Source organism: Protopterus annectens, chromosome 8.part0, assembly GCF_019279795.1.
Source record: "Protopterus annectens isolate FY-2018-M chromosome 8.part0, PAN1.0, whole genome shotgun sequence".
In the NCBI taxonomy this organism is placed as follows: Eukaryota; Metazoa; Chordata; order Ceratodontiformes; family Protopteridae; genus Protopterus; species Protopterus annectens.
The window spans coordinates 1,941,023,774-1,941,044,403 of NC_056741.1; the positions used below are offsets into that span (position 1 = coordinate 1,941,023,774).

Below are 20,630 nucleotides of genomic sequence, written 5' to 3' on the forward strand. Positions count from 1 at the left end.
AGCCACCAAGATTAATACCACAACCAACGTTATGTTTTTCATATCTATATCTATATATATATATATATATATATATATATGTGTGTGTGTGTGTGTGTGTGTGTGTGTGTGTGTGTGTGTGTGTGTGTGTGTGTGTGTGTGTGTGTGTGTGTGTGTGTGTATGTGTAACATTTGATTTTATATATTGATATAGTATGCAATTTTTGATTTATTCTTCATTCCTTTTTGTACATTTACATATTTCTGATACCATTCTTTAGAAATGTAACTACTATCAGTTTATTTTACTCTGCATGTATTGCAGTGCATTTGCAAATTCTTATGTTGCTTTGTTTTGCTCATTTGCATTTTTATTATATATATGCTATGTATTTTTTATATACTATGATGCATGCATGTTGTAAGGCATCTGCAAACTCCTGTATGTTGCTTTGCTTGTTCATAAGAATGTATTTACCTGCTTGGTCCAGGTCGTTGCTCAAAAGGGCCTTTGGACTAGTTCACTTATCCAGTTAATAAATGTTAAATAAATAAACATTACTTCGGGTCTGTGTTTGACTACTGAAAAGAAATAGCATCCCATAGATAAATATCGAATGAAAAACATCTAAAACATAAATTACTGAACACAGCTTTTCAGAAAAAAAAAATATCAAACGGCCATAGTTGGCCAACATTGCAAATGTAATCAATGAAGGTGGGGGGACTGTGCTTCCCACACACCCCTAACTGTATATACCAACTCCAAGAATGCACAACAGTGGGGAAAAGGGGCAAATTTAAAAATAAAAAAAAAAAGGCTTCCTTCTCTTCCCTTATGTGGGTCTATGTAAAATATTCAAACTTCCAAAATGTCGAATACCATGTGGTTGAAACCATATGGTTGATGTTTGGAAGTTTGAATATCTAATAAAAAAAAAATAAAAAAAAAAACATACACTAACAGTGCAAGCAAGGGGGCAATCCCCCCTGCACTCCCCACACCCCCCACTTAAATATACCAACTCCAAGACCACACTTCAGTGCAGAAAAGGGAAATTCTCCCATTCTGCACCATATGACGCCATTAAAAGTCAACCTTCGAACACTTGAAATGTTAAACATATGGTCTCGACCATATAATGTTCGACATTTTAAGCATTTGAATAATTGACATAGACCCCCTTATGCATTGTGGTACTTCCTGGTTGTTGACGAACTATGGCTATTCGATATTTTGTTGGGGGGGGTTTTCGGAAAAAGTTGTATTCAGTCACTTATGTTTCAGATGCTTTTTGTTTGATATTTAGCTGTTCAATGCTATTTCTTTTCAGTAGCCAAACACAGATTCCATTCCAGCCATGTCCAGGAAATACTCCTTGCATATTGTAGTTTGTTTGCTTATGTTTTCCATCAATAAGTATACTTAAATATTTTATTACATATGAATTACAGCATTTATGCTGTGGGTTTAATAAGTGCTATTGATTGTAAGTTTTTTTCAGATTGATTTATGTTAATATTATAATGTATTCAGTGGCTGACATGTAGACTTGTTTTTCTTTTAATGATAAGAGCAAAGTAAATATTTCTGTTGCTGTGAGGGAAAGTGTTAGTTTATTCCTGTAGGCAGTGGAAAATACAATAAAGAAACTGATCAAAATAAGGCCTTAGTGTCTTATTTCTTTGCCATCAGGGGATATGATACATTACGCCTTGGAAGATAGATGATTACACAGCGTTTAACAGAAAAAAATAACTGTGCGAAATGGGTAGAACACGCTTCCCCTGTTATATCCACAACCTCGTATTCAATATAAAGTCCCCAAGGCCTTACAACCTCTGGGGAGGTTTGTAAAATCCAGCAGAATAGTCTGTTCATCTACCTGGAGTAAATAGATCATACAGTAACCTTTAAACAGTCATCAAATTATTAATCTGTTAAGTCATTACACTCTATTGAAAAGAACTTTTCATTTCAAAGTGAGTTTTATGGTATTCCAGTTATCAAAACTATTTGCCGTAAAATGGAACCATGTTGCTTGATGTGAATTGTTCTACAGAAATATCAAAACGCTTATCAAAAGTGAGAGACCTTGAGTTTTCCTACACACTCTGGTTTTTCATGATGCCAATGACAACTGGTCATTGATCATGCCATGTAGTAATTAACACTTCTAACGACCGAACAACACTTCCAATTGATCACACTGCAGGTGTAGGATTATGCTTACACAGTCAACAAAAAAATATAATAAATTAGTTTAAATATTTCTTTTTTTGTCTGGTATAAAGTAACAAAACCAAGCAACACCATTTAGTATTCAATGCCTTTTTTGTGCATTTTATTGCTTATTAAGAAGCAACTCTTACAGTGAGTCATTAGAGATGTAATAGGCCAATGTTCTAATTCCAGCCATATTAGTGAATACAGGCTTTTCAAGGACTTTTCCAAAACAGTAAGCGAATGTAGTAGCATTTTATATATATATATATATATATATATATATATATATATATATATATATATATAAAATATAGTCTAAAACAGCATTTCGGTCATAATATATTGAAATTCACAGTGTGGTCTTTTTCACCTATTAGCTTTAACACTGTAGCCAGACTAATAAAACAGTATATTTTTTAACAGATCTATAATGGGAACTACTGAAGCAAGAGAAAATAAAATAACACTTATATTTTTGCATCGTGGGAGTGGGCTTCAAACCTGCTTCTCCTACATTTGCTGTGTTCATTAATTCAGGCTTCTTAATAAATGGTGGTGAGGAAACATTGCTGAGAAACACCTTTCACAGTATTTATAAGATGAGATATCTTCAACAAAACACATTATTTTCGAACAGAGTGATAAGAAAAAAATGAGTCTGCAGTCTCAACTATAGTGATAAAGAATCACCCTTCTGTAATGGCAAATGTGATGACTTAGGTTCCTGACAAACTTTTCAGATAGGCACATATAACAAATTATGGGCACTGTAATTACTTTTCAAAAATGAGAAACTGTGGGACTCTAGTTACCCTTTCATTGTACAGACACTGCAGAAGTAGTAAACTAAATTGCTGTAACTTTCAAATCAGGAGCCCACAATGACAGGTTCAAGTTTTGGAGGCCAAAAAACATTTAATTTGTGAGCTAAATTTGCTGTGGAATAACTTGTGTCATTAAATATAAACCTCTCACAGTGAGCAGCACTTCCAAAATAAATACACAATGTGCCAAGAGTCAGCCATAACTAGCTGCATGCCCACTTTGTAAAGCTGTCTAAATCAGACGAGGTATGGTTTGTGTATTTAGTCCCTTGGGCTCCTGTTATTTCACATGGCTTTGTAACTTTAAGTCATTTTCTAATTGAGTATGCATTTTCCATAGAGCTATTCATGAGAGAGGTATGAAGAAGCCATCCCATAGAGCAAACAACAAAACTGATCAGACAGAATGTAAGAGTGATTAACTTGTTAAACTGCTGCCTTTGGCTAATAAATGCTATATTTTTTGGCTCCCCACAGGCAAGAGGGTTTTAAAAGTGAGCTTTGCCAATAAGAGTACCAGGAATAAATAACTTAGAGAGAGAGATATGCTTGGGATGTTATGAGTATTAGAATGTAAATGTGAATGTTAGGTGTTTCAGGAATACTGTGGAAGTCAATGTCAGAATGATGCTTTTCTGCTTCTGAAATAGAGAAGTTATGCATTAGGGTGTGAGCTTAATCCGAACAATTTATTCTGGTACTTTCTGAATTTTCGTTACCTGTTGGTGTAGATGAGTACAGCACAATCTCAAGCCAACTGACCAGTCTTTCCAAACTGTCTGATAAAAGTTATTTTGGATGTTTTCTATCTAAAAGTTGTCAGCAAATAGTAACAGAAACCTTTTTGTTTCATTTTTATGTAGCACAATGGTGCAGAGCTCATCACTGCTCCTTTAATGCCCTTGGTTTTCAGGTTTGGTGCTTGGCTAGTGTGTTCTCTGTCGGGAATCTTTATGTCCTCGGTATGATAGCTTTGCATTTTGGCGGGTGATAGTTTCCTATCACATCCTGAAAATATTCCATAAGTGGAATTATGATACTCCAAACTGTCTGCATGCCGCAAACGTTTGTGCATATCCTGCAATAGTCTGGCATCCTAGACAAGGTTAGTTTCTCTGGCTTGCAGCCATTGTTTACTGGGATAGGTTCTGGCTCCCTTGTGACTCTGAGTTGGATTAGGTGGTTAATTGGAGAGTGACTATTTGAACGCCATTTTGTCAAATCTTGGTTCTAATAAATGTAATATTTCATATATAGCCATAGGAAGGCTCATACACAAATACATGTTTTATCACTGTTCTAGTGTAAGTCATATGCAACTGTCATTTAGCAAAGGAGTGTTAATAACGCTGAAATGGTCAGACTATGTATGAGAGATATAAACAGCAGTGTTTCTTTCAGTTGTTTTAGACTAAATCAAGGCAATCATTTAATCTAATTATTAAGTTATTTGGTGAAGGGACAAGATGATAATTGACCTAAAAACAACTATCGTCCTAGGGATGGTATCCTGCTGAGTCACCCTGTGAGTGTATAACCTGTTTGGTTTCTGAGACTGGATTCATCCTGGTAATTTGGGTTATGTTGGCGAAGTGGCCTGTGTTTTGTAATATTAGGTAAATATACAGCTCAGTCTTCATCGGTTGATTTTTTTCTACCTGCATTTTAGAATCTGTACAAAATATTTATATTTCCAGGCTTCAACACTGTACAGAAGTTCTACATTAGTAATCTTTTCACTCAAATGGCAAGTACTACATACCACTAAAGGCTGGCCTTAGACTGATTGAGCTGAACGGGCACAACAGGGCACCACACCTAAGAAGGTACCTCCACGTTTCACTGCAGTTTGCCATGACCACAAATGCAGTGCCAACATTTCATTAACAAATAATAGTGCTGCAGTCCTGTACCACTGGCATCTGCTGAGTGTGCCTCTGACAGCATCAGTAGCAAGAAAAAGAACATTTCACCTTGAAGACCATTAAAAAGGAGGAAAAAAAGCTCTTCAACTCTGAGACCATAGCAAGTTGATTGATACATTGTAAATTGCTAAAAACTACCACATGCTATTATTCCTTTTTTGCAGTACATCTCTAATTTTGCCTCACATTTTTGTCCTGTCACAGAACTTTTGACTTTCTTGTCAATTACTGTGGATACAATCAGTCAGTAATGCCAGACTTCAGAGTCATACTTTGTCATGTAAAGAAAATTGATGCAAAATCTATTACGCCATTGACTTTTTAGATGAATTAGTGTAATATTTAAAAATTGCGCATGATTTTGGATGTTTGTTCTCCCATTATTTTTGGCTTTGTCTGGAATTCTTAAGCAAAGCAGTTGAGAGGTATGTTCCAAATGCAGTATCAGCTTTCATAAGCAAGCACTTGTCACTGCAGTCTGCCATGACCACAAATGCAGTGCCAGCATCTCATTAACAAATACCAGTGCTGCACTCCTGCACTATCGACACCTGCTTAATCAGGACCCTTGACAGTTTTCTCTTGGGGCAACTACCCCCTTTGCCCCACCCTAATATAAGGCTCTGCTTCAGTCCTCCACAATTGTAACTTGTATCTTGTGGCATTGAATAGTTGTATATTTTCAGAGAAGTAATTTACACATCATATTGTCTTGAAAAAGCCTGTTCACCCCACTCAACCACCCTGCTATCAGCTTAACTCGGGCATAATGAGACATGAGTAAATATGCATCCTAGTCAGAAAAAAAAAAATGTGTTACACTATGTTCCCCAGAAAAAAAGTTTTTCTCCTTGTACAATCTGCCTCAGATAAATTTATTCTACTAGTACTAATAATTGCTTTGTATAAACAACATTTAAATAGTGTATCTTGATCAATATGCTGTGGTCAAGGTCTGCCTATTGTGCAGTTACATGATATGCACCCCTGTCCTGTCCTGCCCCATGTTGTCATTCATGTGATACCAGACACATGCTGGCTTATACTACATCATTCTTATTAATATTTGAAGTAATCATTGTTAGAAGGCTTCCATTCCCAGTAAAAAGCTATAGTGGTGCAAAAACCTTTTGACCCAGTACTTAACATTTTTTTCAATTCATACATTAATTATTCATTCTCAGATTACCAACTAAATCCATTTCTGGAATTCTGGGTCATGTTGGAGCCAGAGTTTATCATGACTGGCTGTCTGTGGACAAAAGGCACAGAACCACAAAACTAATCTGGCCAGATCACCAAACCATAGCTTGGCAGCAGACATGAACACACACACACACACACACACACACACACACACACACACACACACACACACACACACACACACACACACACACACACACACACACACACAGTTTACACTGGGATACAGGGAAGAGGGTCCCCAAGCAAAAAACTTGCAGGGGGAGGGGTCAAGCTCTCCGTACCCCTTTACTTAAATATACAAAGTCCACCATTGTGTAACGACAGAGAAAAGAGAAAACTTCTCACACAGTGAGTTACTGCTAACACAAAAATACGAACTTCTAGAGATAGAGCTACAACATAACAATTGGTATTAGCAAGGAAAAAGCAGTGATGACCACTAATTACATAGTTAATTCTTATGATCCAAAACCACAACAGCAATGATTTTCTGTGTAGTCTTATACACTTTTCTCTGAAATGTGATTCAGTTATTTTTGTCTTTGTTGAAATGCATTTTAGCTCAGTTATGTCATAGATCCAATGTCATGTACCTCTATATCTATCTATCTATCTATCTATCTATCTATCTATCTATCTATCTATCTATCTATCTATATGTGTGTGTGAGTATAAATAAATGTGAGAAAGATTGACCTTAACAGTCAGTGTCTACCAAATACACACTGCTGCAATGGCATATGACCCACACCAGCCTCACCCGAGTAATGTTCAAACTAAAGTACGGCACAGCAGGGTTATAAACATTGGATCCACAGGAACTCACCCACCTCTGAGCCTAGTGCCTTTCAATGCTAGCTTATCCGTAGTAACTGTGACTTGGTTAAACTATCACACATACATACAGACATGCACACAATAATTTCAGGAAAGGACTGTTAATAGCTTTCAGTGGTACAACTTCCTTTCCTGCTCCCACAATATTTTATTGTCATTTGCCACAGCAGTCTTGTACACTAAAGTTACAGGTTACATTACCACACCTGAAAATGAACCAGCTGTATGTAAAACTTTATGGTATTTAGCTAAGCAAACTCACTCTGTATGTCTCTCTCTCTCCCTCTCTTCCTAGCTCTTTGAATGGCAGATGCCAACACTTAAATGTTATCAACACAGTTGCCCTTATATAAATCAGTAAGTATCCAGTTATGTGCCATTGGATGTGAGTATAATTTTGTATTAAAATTAGTAAATAATATAGTTTGGGAATTAAATATACTACAGGTATGTGAATTCACAGAGAAGTATAAAATAAATGTCAGATCGATGGATGGCATTAGAATACATCAGACTCACTAGTTGATAGTCCTAACACCAGTATCTACCTAAAGAATCAGTGCAATCTGCCTACTACAATATAGAAATTTCAGAATGCAGCAGGTGAAGCAAAATGGAAGAGAACTCACTGATGAAGACTAGCAAATAGTCCTTAGGTATCCAATCCCCCCCCCCAAAAAAAAAAAAAAAAAAAAAAAGAAATAGAAGATGGTTGTTAGCCTGGTTTTCCAAGAAGAAGGCCATTCCACCTCACCCGGTATGAATTACTTTTGGGAAATAATTAGCACAGTCCTTTCCAACCAGTTCCCCCTTCAAGGAGTTCATGGTATTTTCCTTCCTTGTTAGTCCAGAGGTGCCTTCAGGTTCCTTTTCTTGCCGGGGCACAGGAGCTAACTGATGGGGCACATGGGATGTGAAAAAAAAAGAACACCATACCAATAAAGTGTAGAATACATGACACATGGTAACAAATCCATAATTCTTTGTTAAAAATTAGACTATTTCCTTATGAAAAAAAAATTGAATGCCAAAAAATTACAAATCCTGACAATGTTCACAACACAGAGAAACTACTGATTTGTCATGTTCAGAGATTATGGTTTGGATGAATTATTGGGTTGCCACATTGTAAAAAAGTCAAGGATGTAGTTAATGATACCAAAGAGGTGGGAAAATGTCATGCACAAAGACATTTGTTCCTTGGTGGAAAAAAAAACAAAATATCAGTAACCCAAAGTCAAGAACAGAAATTAAGACTTTTTTGTTTTTTGATGTTTTAAGGAAAATATTTTTAAGCAAATAAGCACATTTTGCCAATGTTCAACATCAAACACACATCTTCCCACTGCAGATACTGGTGAATAGCAAAGTAATTAAAATGTCTGCCAAGTTATTTGAAGTAGAGCCAAGAATGGCCATTTAACAGCTCCTGGATTACAATGATGTTTTTGGGTTTTGAAGGGTGGCACACCAAGGAATGCAGCACCTCACCTTATGCTGCACTGCAGTGTCAGTATTAGAAAATTAATCTAAGTAATTAGTGTGGGAATCGAACCCACTCCCTTCTACAGCAAGAACAAGTATGCTATCTGTTGAGCTACTGAGACTTCAAATAAAAATTGTAGTTTTCCAGCCTTTTTCAAGGGAAACAGCCCTGATAAAGACAAAAACTGCACCAAGTAAATGCAACAACATGAACCAGCTGGTACTTTTTTTTCTGATTTGCTGATGTACCACCAAAATAAATAATTTAGATCTGAATGTTCTGGGTTGCACCACACCTCACAACCTGTTTGGTCAAAAATTCTTGATAAAGCCAAAATTAATGGGGGGGGGGGGTAAATTAAGAAAATTTTTAATATTACTCTAATTAATTTAAAAATGTATTAGAATGTGTTTTACATCAGTATGTATTTTTTGAACAATGCATATAAAACTCTAGTGACTTGCATGACTGACTGACTGTAATCTTTAGTGATTTACCAGAAAATAAAGAAAAATGTTATGAGGGACATGGCAAACAATTGAAACAAAGCTCAGGGACATTCTTCAACAGTAGGGACAATTTAGTATGAATAGTACTCAAAAGGGAATGTCTGGTCACAATAACCCATTCCAGAACTTGAATACTTTTTTTGGATGTACAGGATTTTAAATTATGCAGTTATGTTTTCTAAATGTTATTATAAATGTCTGCGAACAATTCACAGCAGAAGACTTTAAATATTTGCAGGTTTAATAACTAAGATAATTAAAACTACATATTCTTACAGTATTAAGCTGAGGTTTCTTCATTTTCAGACTTTCGTTTCCAGACAGGTTAGTATAGTTTGAAATTGCCATAGCATCCATAGCACCAACAAGCAAAACATTTAAAAAATTGCAGCCATAATCAACTTTTCATCTTCAAAATATGAAGCATTGTGCTACCTTTTATAAGGTGGAACAAATGGGCAAAATGTGGTACATTTACTAACAACTTGGGAGGGAGCTCACAGCATGGTAAAAATGTTATTTTATACTTGTTTTACCACATACCCAGGTCTTCAATGGTTGTCTTGGGAAAAACAACTCTAGTTGCAAAATACCAAGGCCCCAGATGAGCAAACCAAGCAACCCCCCCCTCCAAAACCCCCCCAATGAACTCCAGTCAGCACCAAGCAATACATATAATAACAGGCTTGCAATATCATGAATTCCATACCGTCCATAACACCAACAAGCAAAAGAATTAAAGAAACTAGAGCAATATTCAGCCTACCATCTACAAAATGTGGGATACTATACTATCTTGTACAATGTGGAACAGATTAGTAAAATGTGGCACATTTCCTTACTACCAAGGAGGAAGCTCACAGCATGGTTAAACTATGGATTTTATACTTATAAAAAAGTCTGTCTTTGCTTGCCACCACAGTCATTTGGTTACAACGTAAAATTTTCCGTTTACACTATTTATAAGACAAACAAAGTTATATAGCAGTTATAATATAATGTGTTTTACCACACAGGCAATTCTTCAAACATTAGAGACTTGAGAGTAAGTTGAAAATCTTCAGACCACTCCCACACAAACTCACACAAAAAATAAGCAAATTATTCTTATATTCTGATCTAGTTACAAATTTTAAGTGACAAACAACTTCAGCCTTTTTCCCCATCTCATTTATTATCTCATTATGTTCACAACATTGCTAGTACTTTGACCCTCAAGCAGGCGCAGCAACACACAGACACACACCCCGGGCAGGCATTAGGTTACCTGGTGCCCTAAGAGAAAGAGCACTGTGTCCCCCCATCCCACTCATTACACAGGTACCATCCAGTGCGTACCCATCCTGGCCTGGTAACACCATCCAGATTGCCTTTTTATCCTTTTCTTCGCAGTTTGTTTTACTCTTCAGTTTTTCCTGTATTTACTCATTTATTAAAGACTGCTCCCTGATAACTGTGTAAAAAAAACAAACAAACGCATAAAGCTGGGGTCTGTCCAGGTGTTTTTTTTATGAGGTGTATTTTACAGTGGGGTTTTTTTTCTTAAAAAAAAAAAAAAGCTTTTACAGACAGTGATGGCTGAATAAAAATACTGATTAAAGAGAAGAAATTCATAGTCTTGTTCTTTAATTTAGGATGTGTTGAAATGATTTAATAAAAAACAAACTGACCAAGTCAACACTGTAATAACTGGGGTAGACCTGCATTAAACCAGGGGTCTCGGGGCTGCAAGCTCCAGAAGCCATGGGGGTTCTAGATGCTCTGATGTGCATTTTACAGGGTTTTTTTAAACAACTTTTCCATTCAATGACGAACTAAACAAAAATCCCAATTAAGGCAAAAACTTCAGTCTTGTTCTTCACCTTTGGTTTTCACTGAATCCTTTCAACATATCCTAACTGACCAAGACTTACACTGCAATAACTAAATTATGCTGGGGGTCTAGGTCCTGCTAGGTAGCAGAAGCCATTGGGTTATAGATGCTCTGAGGTGCATTTTAGAACTTTTTTCCAGTGTTTGGCTTTCGTGATGGCCTGAACAAAAATCATACATAAGTAAAGAAATTCAATAATACTTTTTTATTTCAAGTGGGAAAATGAGCTGTATCCAAGGCTTAATGTACAGAGTTAACCAAATATCAGTGCACAATACACATAGAAGACAAATGCTTATGACGATACATAAATCATATCGGTTAACTGTACCTGCCTCCCTATACCACATTAAAAAGAGTTGTTAGTTTCTGTGTATCCCCATGTGGTGTTAAAATGGGAAGAAAATTAAGAGACACATGGCTACAATCATATATTTCAAGTCACTGCTGTCATGTGTTTATAAAGCATGCCTCCTCACTCCCTACCCAGCAGCCATCTTCTGTGTAAACATGCCTCCTCACTCCCTACCCAGCAGCCATCTTCTGTGTACCCCTCTTATGTCACACTTGGACAAAACTGAAAAAACAAGTGAAACATATTTGCTGTCAGACATACATAAACAGAATGGTTATTTCCCTTCGCCAAAAGATGGCCACCTGTATATGCACCTGGTGTTTGATTACGAGGAAAAAAATACTTACAGTAATGTTGTCAACCAGCTTTTAGACAGTATACTGCTCCTATATAAGCTTAATGACCCCATGTGCACCTCTCTGATGTTTGTGAGGAAAGCTAAAGAAGCAATGAATACACTTTCCCCAGCCCAACACAACTACACAGGATACTGACCTGTGAGGTTTGGGAGGAAAGATAAAGAAATAATGACACCATCTCCAGCTTCCCCCATATGCTACAGTGTCCTTCTGTGTACACCTCTGAGCAGGGTTCATTTTCGACTATATGGAGTTCAGAGCAGAGGAGTCACATGCTCAGTTTACAGCCATTTGTCAAAAAAAAATTGTTAAAAATGCATCACAGAATTCCCAGAACTTCATTGGCTACTAAGCCCATGTCAAAGTCTACTTATACTGGCTATTCTTGTGATGAATTTAACCCCACCTCCTATTTTTCAGAAATAACTGTAAAACTGATTAAGCCACATGAGAGTCAGTCACTTTCATCCAGACAACTCCACCACGTAGTTATTAGCCACATCTGTGTAGAATTCAGATGTTGGATTCTGTTAAAAAGGGGATGGCATACTTCTCAATTGTCCAGATTTTCACAGACAGAATGTCCAGATGTTTGCTTGATATTTCTGTTTTGTGCCTCATAAACTGTGTGGTTTTCTGGCAAATCATTGATAATGAAAGTCAGTAAATAATGACAGCCTTTTGAGTTTCATACTTCATATCCTTCAGAAAATGCATGCCTTTCTCCCGCCTTTATTTTTTTCTTTGTACATATTTCTTGAGCTAAGAGGTTGAGAGGAATGGGTGATGGCCATATAATGCATTTCAACTTTGCTCCAAGCAAACATTTGCCACATATTAAAATATTCCAAGCTGCTTTGCACAAATAATACTAGTCCTGCAAACTCAGAAAAATAAGCAAACAACAGCATGCAGCTATTCATTTTCCTCCACACACAGCCCAGCAATTATAGCTAGTGTGTCTGTGCATAGCAAGTATAAGTAGTTCAGTTTACTTCTGTCAAATGTACTCTAGTCCTGCAAAGCCAGATAGTAGTGACTGCTTAAAACTGAGCAAAGGACAATAATGATGGTTTAATTTATCCAGCCAACCCCAACCCCATAGCTCTTAACCAGTCACATCTAGAATCAGGAATAAATCACCCCCAAAAATTAAGGACACATTTTAAAATTTTAGCATTATTAACATGAGAAATTGACAGAATAACATAAAGTGAAAAAAATTCACATCATACTGATGCAGATGCTCAGTACTGAGAGTGTTATCACTTCACACTAAATAATTTGAACATTGCAAGGTCTCTCTGCTCTGTGACTTGCAATGCTCAGCTCTATCATCACATTGCTTGGCTTAAATACCCAAGTTAAGTGAAACATCTCCCCTCGGGGTGTTGTCACAATGAGGGGTGGGCATGTCTTGTTAAATCAGTTTATTTATTTATTTTTGGAGCAACTAAACAACATATTTCATTGCTCTAAAAAAAAAGATAAATAAACTGAAAAGATCACCCTTCCTGTCCTTTTGAGCATGGTGCACTAGACGGTTGCCTAGCTCATCTGTGCATTAGGCTGGCTCTGCACACAGCCATTAATTCAGCTTCTTGTATTACTGTACACCTTAAATATTTCCCTGAGGTTAAATGAGGCACAAATTCATAAATAATAGCCCAGAAATATATCCTTGATGTCAGAATCTTACAATGAAACTTCCTTCTGCCCTCTCAACTTCTTAGTTCAAAAATCAGAAACAAAGAACAAAATGAGGAACACTTAGAAAGTGTGTATTGTAATAGACTTTGTAGTATCAAGCATTTTCTAAAGGACACAAAGACTGAAACTCACACGTCTGACATTATGTAGTAAATGTAGAAAGCCACAAATTTTGCAAGGAACAGACAAACATTATTCTCAGTTTGTCTACTCAAGAATTCTGAACAAAGCCAAAATATATTGGGGGAGGCCCCAGAAGGGACTAATTTTAAATGCTATTTTTACCCATTTGCTAACTAAATTAAACAGACTGCAGAAAGTGTCCATTTTCAAGGGTGATCCAGGAGTATGGTTTAAGTTACTTGCTCACAGTCACTCCGTAAGGAAATTCAGGTGGGAGGATTCAAACCCTTTACTTTTGACTAAAGGAAGCACTTTATTAGCAGCTCAGAGCCTTATGTGTCATTCAACTCTAATTTACTTAAAATGTTAACAGAATTACAACAGGTGTTGTGTGGGCCTGCATCTTCCAAAGAATGACAATTATGACACTTTTTTTTACCCCAAAAAAAGGAGTTAAGGGAGGTCTGGCAGTTGGTGTGGAGGTTAAGGCTCTTACCTCTTAATGAGCTGCCTCAAGATTATAGGTTTTGATTATTTCTACCTATATCTGTGTGACTCTGAGCAAGTCACTTAACCAGAAGCCCCTAACTGGGGCATTGCACATGTGCATATACACACACACACACACACACACACACACACACACACACACACACACACACACACACACACACACACACACAGGAAAACATCTTCTGACTGCTCCTACTTAAAAATATATAGTGAAAGATATTTTGGAGTATGTTTCCTGACTACGGGTTAAACATACACTAAAAGACATCTCAGAGTCTTTTCAAAAGACCTACTCTTTCTTGTGTTGTAAGAACACTTGCAAAAAGTGTCAGCTGCACCTGCTTGCTTGGGCAGAAAGTGTTAACTGTGCTTGCATGTGCCCATCTGGGTGAGAGACCTTTAGTATTCCAGTGACTGGGGAACTCAGGGGGGGGCACCCACTTTTACAAGGGAGGCACATGTTCCAATGTGCTCCCTGTAGTGCCACCTATGTGTCAGTTAGAGAATAACATCATATAATAAACCTGGAAAGTTTCCATCTGTGTGATATAATCTCTTAAGTGACAATGATGATTCAATCAGCCTTGTTAAATGAGTGTGTGTGTGTGTGTGTGTGTGTGTGTGTGTGTGTGTGTGTGCGTGTGTCTGTGTCCCTCCTTAAGCTCATTACGTTTTACATTTTGCTTCAGCTTTACAGTAAACCGAAAAAAATGTAGGTGATATGCATCTTTCATATTTTTCATAATTATATCCTTTGTAGTGTGTGTTACTATAAAGTAATAACTTCATCCATTTAGGTGGTTGTTGTACAGGGTTATAACCTTTTAAATATGTAGATATTTGGTATTACATTTTCATCATCCCTTTTCAAGGGAAGCTTCTGTCAAACTGCTGTGTGCCATTATGCAATTCCATTTGTGAACAGTATTTTGATGTCATTTTTTTGAATTGCATGCTGCATCCAAGTTGCTCTAATTTATTGTTAGAGTTCATGTGGTGGTGGGCCATAGATGATGTATTCACAATTTGTGCTCAAAATGTTTTGGTAGAGTTATTGGCATTTATTGAAAAAGTGTTAAAAAGGCTGTTCTTATTTTGTCAGTTACACTGTAACTAATCTGATTACAGTGCAGGATTATAACCTGTGGAATTTTGATGTGAAATTTAATGAATGGTCATTTTAGGAACCCTTTTGTCAAACTTCTGTATGTTGTGCAAAATTCCATTTGTAAATATTATTTTGCAGTTTTTATGTACTGCATTTGGAAATGAGTTGCTCAGAGTCAGCGTCATGGTTCATTTGCGGATGACTTGTAGACTGTATGTTAAAAAACAGGTTATAATATTACGTTTTGCCAAATTTTTGCTTAAGACAGAGTTATAAGATATGTGATCTCTTTCTTTAAATTAGTGGTGCCGCTATAATGTTAGTCTTCTAGTGTGGTTTTCAGTGTGCTAGACAATTTCAGAAATCACATGTGATGAGTTGGGATTCAGAAAAATATGAGAAGTGATAAATCAAGCCTGAAAATGGAGACATACCTCCAAATTTAGGTATTTTTGAGCTGTCTGCCTAGGATGTAAAAGTTTACAGGCATAACATTCAGCAGAGAAGATGAATTGTGTATATGTGTGCATATTGTAATGCGATTTTATTGCAGTTCTCTGTACTTCAAGCATTTACAGCTGCTATATCTAGCTGGCCGTCCATTTTCTGATCAATTTCATACTGTTTGTATCCTGTTTTATTCTAGTAGCATTGTCTGTTTGTTATTCCTGTCCAGTGCAACGTTTAACTCTCCTGCTACATTTTCTTCCATGATTCCATTAACTTTCTTGTAATGAAAGACTTGCTGTATCTTATTGCAGTTGTGTGCTTTTAAAGAAAAAAATCCTTAAAAAGACTATACATGACTGGGTGGAGTTCCGAAGTAATTGTAATAAAAAAATGGAATGATTCAATGAAGCATGTCTTTCCAATGAATTAAGTATGCAAAATGTAGGAAACAACTATACATGGCATGGGCAGAGATATGATGTCCTTCTAATAAAAATTGAAAAGATTCGGAGAAGCATTGCTTTCATTAGCATACAATGCTTTCCCTGTGAATGCTCAAGACATGATTGTTCAAAGTCTGATTATTTCATGACAAATGAGTGACAACTCACTTTGGCTAGAGAAGACCTGCATAGATTGAAAAAAGCACTTTTGCAGCAGGCATAGTTCCCTGCACCCCCGTGTGGGGAGCAGCTCCCCTAAATTATATACATCAACTTAACTGTTGTATAACACTGTGGAAAAGAAACTTTCCACTACAGCGTTGACTGTTGCAGTTGGTGATCCTTCATTTACTGCAAGTCAGGACTAAGTAAATTCAACAAGTTCTTTTCAGGCAGTTAGAACCTGATCCACTGGACATTGGGCACATGCAAGGAATTCATGTAAATTCATTGTACGCAATCACTAAGAATATCTGAGGGATGCTAGGATGTACAGAGAGAGAGAGAGAGAGAGAGAGAGAGAGACACAGAGATTTTCATGTAAAAGAAAAAAAAGATTGTTTCTACTACTGTTAGAATGCCAACATATGTAATTCAATTACATTAGACAAGATCAAATGTATCACCTTGTAAGGTCGGTGTTCCCATTAATATATTCTCACTTCACAGTATTCCATCCTTTAAGTAAACAAAATATTTGGCTTTGCACAGAAGAAAATGTGTTTTCTTTACCATAAGGCTGCACAACTTCTGATTGAGAGTATGTAATTAGTTGTGGTAATGGGAGTTGCTTACTTGTAACATCTTGTAGTTGTGCGTTGTTTTGTAATTTTTTTTATTGTTGCAAATTTTGACACAAATATTTTTCAGTGATTTGCTGTCTGTCAAATGCCATTGTGTTTTGGCATTCTATGTATTTGAATAGAACTAAAGTCATTAGTTCTTTCCTTAGACAGATAGTAAGATCCCATTAGAACCCCTTTGTTCCATCCTGAAAGGCTCATCACTACTAAATAAAAAGAGGTGAATAGGGTAGAAGCTGTTTGGAGGTGTACCTCAAAGTGGTAAAGCTTTTGGACATAATGATTAAGGTCTTCACCCCCCCCCCCCAAGCACAAGGTAAAAGTTTTGATCCTGACCTCTGACCAATGCCTGCTTGAGGTTTACATATTAATAAGCTGAAATAGCTCAGTTGGGAGAGCGTTACACTGAAGATCTAAATGGTTTTGGTTCAATCCCAGGTTTCAGCCTGGAAACCTTTTGAGATTTTAACCTTTCGGTATAGGATATGGGAGTATGGGAGTACATATATTATCATGGGAGGTTGGCATAATGGTTAAGGTATTTACCGTACAGACACAAGGTGCAGGGTTTGATTCTATCAGGTAATTGGATAGGCTTAAAATGGCCCACAAGAGCAGCTAGCCCAGTACTAACCTATGAATCTATAACCTTTAAGAAAGGAAAAAGAGAAGACACACAGCACATGCTTTCAAGTATTGTAGAGGATTACTAAATTCCATAATAGCAGAAGCTTTTGAAGTTATTTCACAGGAACAAAGAGGTTAAAGTTTGAAGAACAAGGAGCACATTTTAAAAGTACAGTAATGGATGATGACAAAGGACTGTAGGGGCTGAGAGGTGTTAGGAAGTTTTTTCGCTGAGGAGGATGTGGTTACATGGACAGATTTTCACAAAACAATGAAGATGCAAAAAGCAGTAACAGAATCCCAACAGGAAAGGCATAGATATAAAGCTGTCATGTACAGGAATAAGTGGAACACAAGTTTAGCTTATGGGTAGCTTATCAAGGGTGGAAAAGACCAAATTACGAAGCAGGTTTTTCACAGGACTCATACATGTTTCAAGGATATTTTAGTCTAATGACCAAATACACATTGCCATTACCCGCCTTCAGGCTTTACCTCCTTTGGTTGATGACTCTCTACCATGTTCTGTCTATCTGCTAATAGAGGTTCAGGTCACTGGTTCTAGTGTTAGCTGAGCTGTTTGTCTTTCTGCGATATAGGAGGTCATGGACTGGCTGTCTAATGATACGGCAAGCACAACACAGATCATCTCTCAGAGTCTATAAGACAGAGAACAGGGAAATGGCTTTTAGTCTTTCCTCATAACTAAGGCTGTAAAGATTAGAAATCCTTTTCATTAGGAAATTCTGGGGCTTTCCAAGTTTAAGATGTCATGTGAGACACATACCGAATGGAGCGCTGTACTCCATAGTGGGCCTGATCAGTGCTGACTATGGATAGACAATGACCTCTTTGGCTACTAGTGGTGCTAAGTAAAATAATTTCCTGACAATAGTAGCCAAAGAATGATAATGAAGAAATGGCAAATGTTGACCCAAATGTCAAGATCTTTGACTACTTTTTTGTTTTGCTTTGTAAGGGAGTGTTATCTATACTGTGCATTGTGGATAACTTCTGTTTTCTGAAAGAAACAATACTACGTTTTTTAACTTTCAGTTTGTCCATTTTCTGTGCACTATGTATTAATTAAAATAAATTATTTCTGAAGGGTGCAGATATCTGATGGGGTTTGGTGATTACATCTAGTTAACACTTGTCTGTATATTTGGTCAACCAGAGTGTCTGATTATCTTTTTACAGGTTAGAGATGTAGATGCCAGACAGACAAGGACCCAGCACAGACCCTTGGGGATTCCAGTGGTGCTACCTTAGTTAATTTTGAAGAGCACCTGCCCCACAAACTATGTGGTTTCCACCTTTCAGCCATTTGGAAATCCATTTTAACACACAAGGATCTGTGTTTACAGATGATGATTCCCTTACAATTGTGACATGAGGTTTTGTATTGAATGCTTTGGCCAGATCAAGATAAGCTCTATGAACAGTATGACTACTGTTGGGCAGCTTGTATAACCCTCTCAAAGAAGTTAACAAAGTTTAACAGACATGAGCTCCCTTTGACAAAACCAAATTGTTGGGGTCAAACTTAATGAGATTTTGAGTATCCTACTTAATGAAATCAGTTATGATTTGCTTCACAGTTGTATAGATCAGACTGTTAAGGCTAATTGGTCTGTAATGCCCAGGGTCAGTGGAAAGGACAATCATTGTGGAAGGGACATCACCACAGCAGTGTGCCAGGAGTTGGGCACATAGCCCATGGCTAGTGTTAAATGATTTAAAGAGAGGTTCAGTGAGAGCCTGTTTGATGCTGTTTAATATGTACCCAGGTATGTCATCTGGAGCTGTGGAGGAAGTGTTTTAGTTTTAGGCAACACCTTAAGAATATGTTCTTTAGTAATGATGGGGGTTAAGGGTTGGTAATTGGTGTTTTGTGGGTGAAGTTTGCACACAGATTGCTTGCTAAGATATTTACATTATCATTTGGATCAGAGTGGGGACCCTAAGTAAGGCAAAGTTGAGAGCAATGCTGGGTGTCATTCCTTAGTTTTCTAATGAAGCTAAAGAACGTTTTGCACTTATCCTTTATTTCAGAAGCTAATCTAAGTTCATGAATTGCTTTATTAGACTTTGTAGTGCTTTTCATTTTCTTGATAATATTGTTATACTATCCAAGTTCTAGAGAGTTCTGACCTGAACAATATTTAGCTGCCATTACATATCATGTTTCTATATCATTCCTAATTGCACATCCCTATGGTTATCCTAATCTCCAAAGTATTTACTTGAACTGGATGACTTTTCATTATCGGAGATGGTCAAAACACAATTTAGTTTTAAGAGACAGTAGTTTACTGCATTCTTTTTTTTAAATTTTTTTACATTGATGAGTGACAGCAGAGGATTAACTGGGGTGGGATGAAGGGGGTGGCTGCCCTAGATGCAAGGTATTAGATGCTGGTGGTGTTGTAGTGCAGTACAAGCATTCAGAATTTAATGCTGACACAGTTATGTATTGTGATCATGGCTGATGCAGTTTGTGTGTTGCATTTTAACTACAGTAAGCTGCTTGGTACATGTGTAGCAAGCAGCATGCAAGTTTAAGATCATAAGAGCATTTGTTTGATCCTCAGGTCTAACAGGATGTTTTCTTTTGGTCCTTCACTTAGAGTTGAGGGGAGTGCCATGCAGGGATTTGCACAGAACATTTGATGACTTAGACAACCTAGCTACAGTTCTGGTGAAAGTGAGGGGATAGGGAGGGGCATAGTCCCCCACATGGTGGTGCCGGGGATCTGCTTTCTGCAAAGCACCTTTCTTTTTTGCAGTTTCAGGGTATGTTTCACTGTTTAAAAAATGTTGAAGAATAACTTGTAGTTTTATGATATTGTCTAACATAAGGTAAACCTATCCATACAACATAATATCACACTGTCTCACCCATACATGTTTCCTTATTATTTTGATATTTAGCTTTTCACTGGACATGTTGTGCATCTAATCATACTCCCCTTTCCAGATCTTCTTCCTCCCTAAGTTTTCTGAAGCCAGATCACCCGACATAGGTATAAAGTACATCAGCTATACCACTGAGTGAGCTGGCTTTAAGTGTTCCCTTTTTGCAAAGGAGAACTTCACCCAGATGTCAAGTTTTCTCATCAGGTACTTTTTGTTCTCTTTCTCTCTACCCCAAGAGTGCCACGTACAAATAAAAGATTGAGTAAATAGCACTTTTACTGATTTCTACCTGAAACTGCTTTTGCACACACCAGTCAAACATTTTGTGAAAATCTGACCTTTTTTCTTCTG

At 37.1% G+C, this 20,630-nt stretch overlaps 1 protein-coding gene and 1 non-coding gene across 4 annotated transcripts in view; both read left to right on the top strand.

Annotated features, from left to right (window-relative positions):
- BCAR1 (BCAR1 scaffold protein, Cas family member) overlaps positions 1 to 20,630 on the top strand; it is a 2,082,713-nt gene that overhangs the window by 865,304 nt on the left and 1,196,779 nt on the right. The gene's annotated exons all lie outside the window — the stretch shown is intronic.
- On the top strand, positions 17,108 to 17,180 carry TRNAF-GAA. Its single transcript has one exon. It is a non-coding gene; the product is annotated as a tRNA-Phe (tRNA).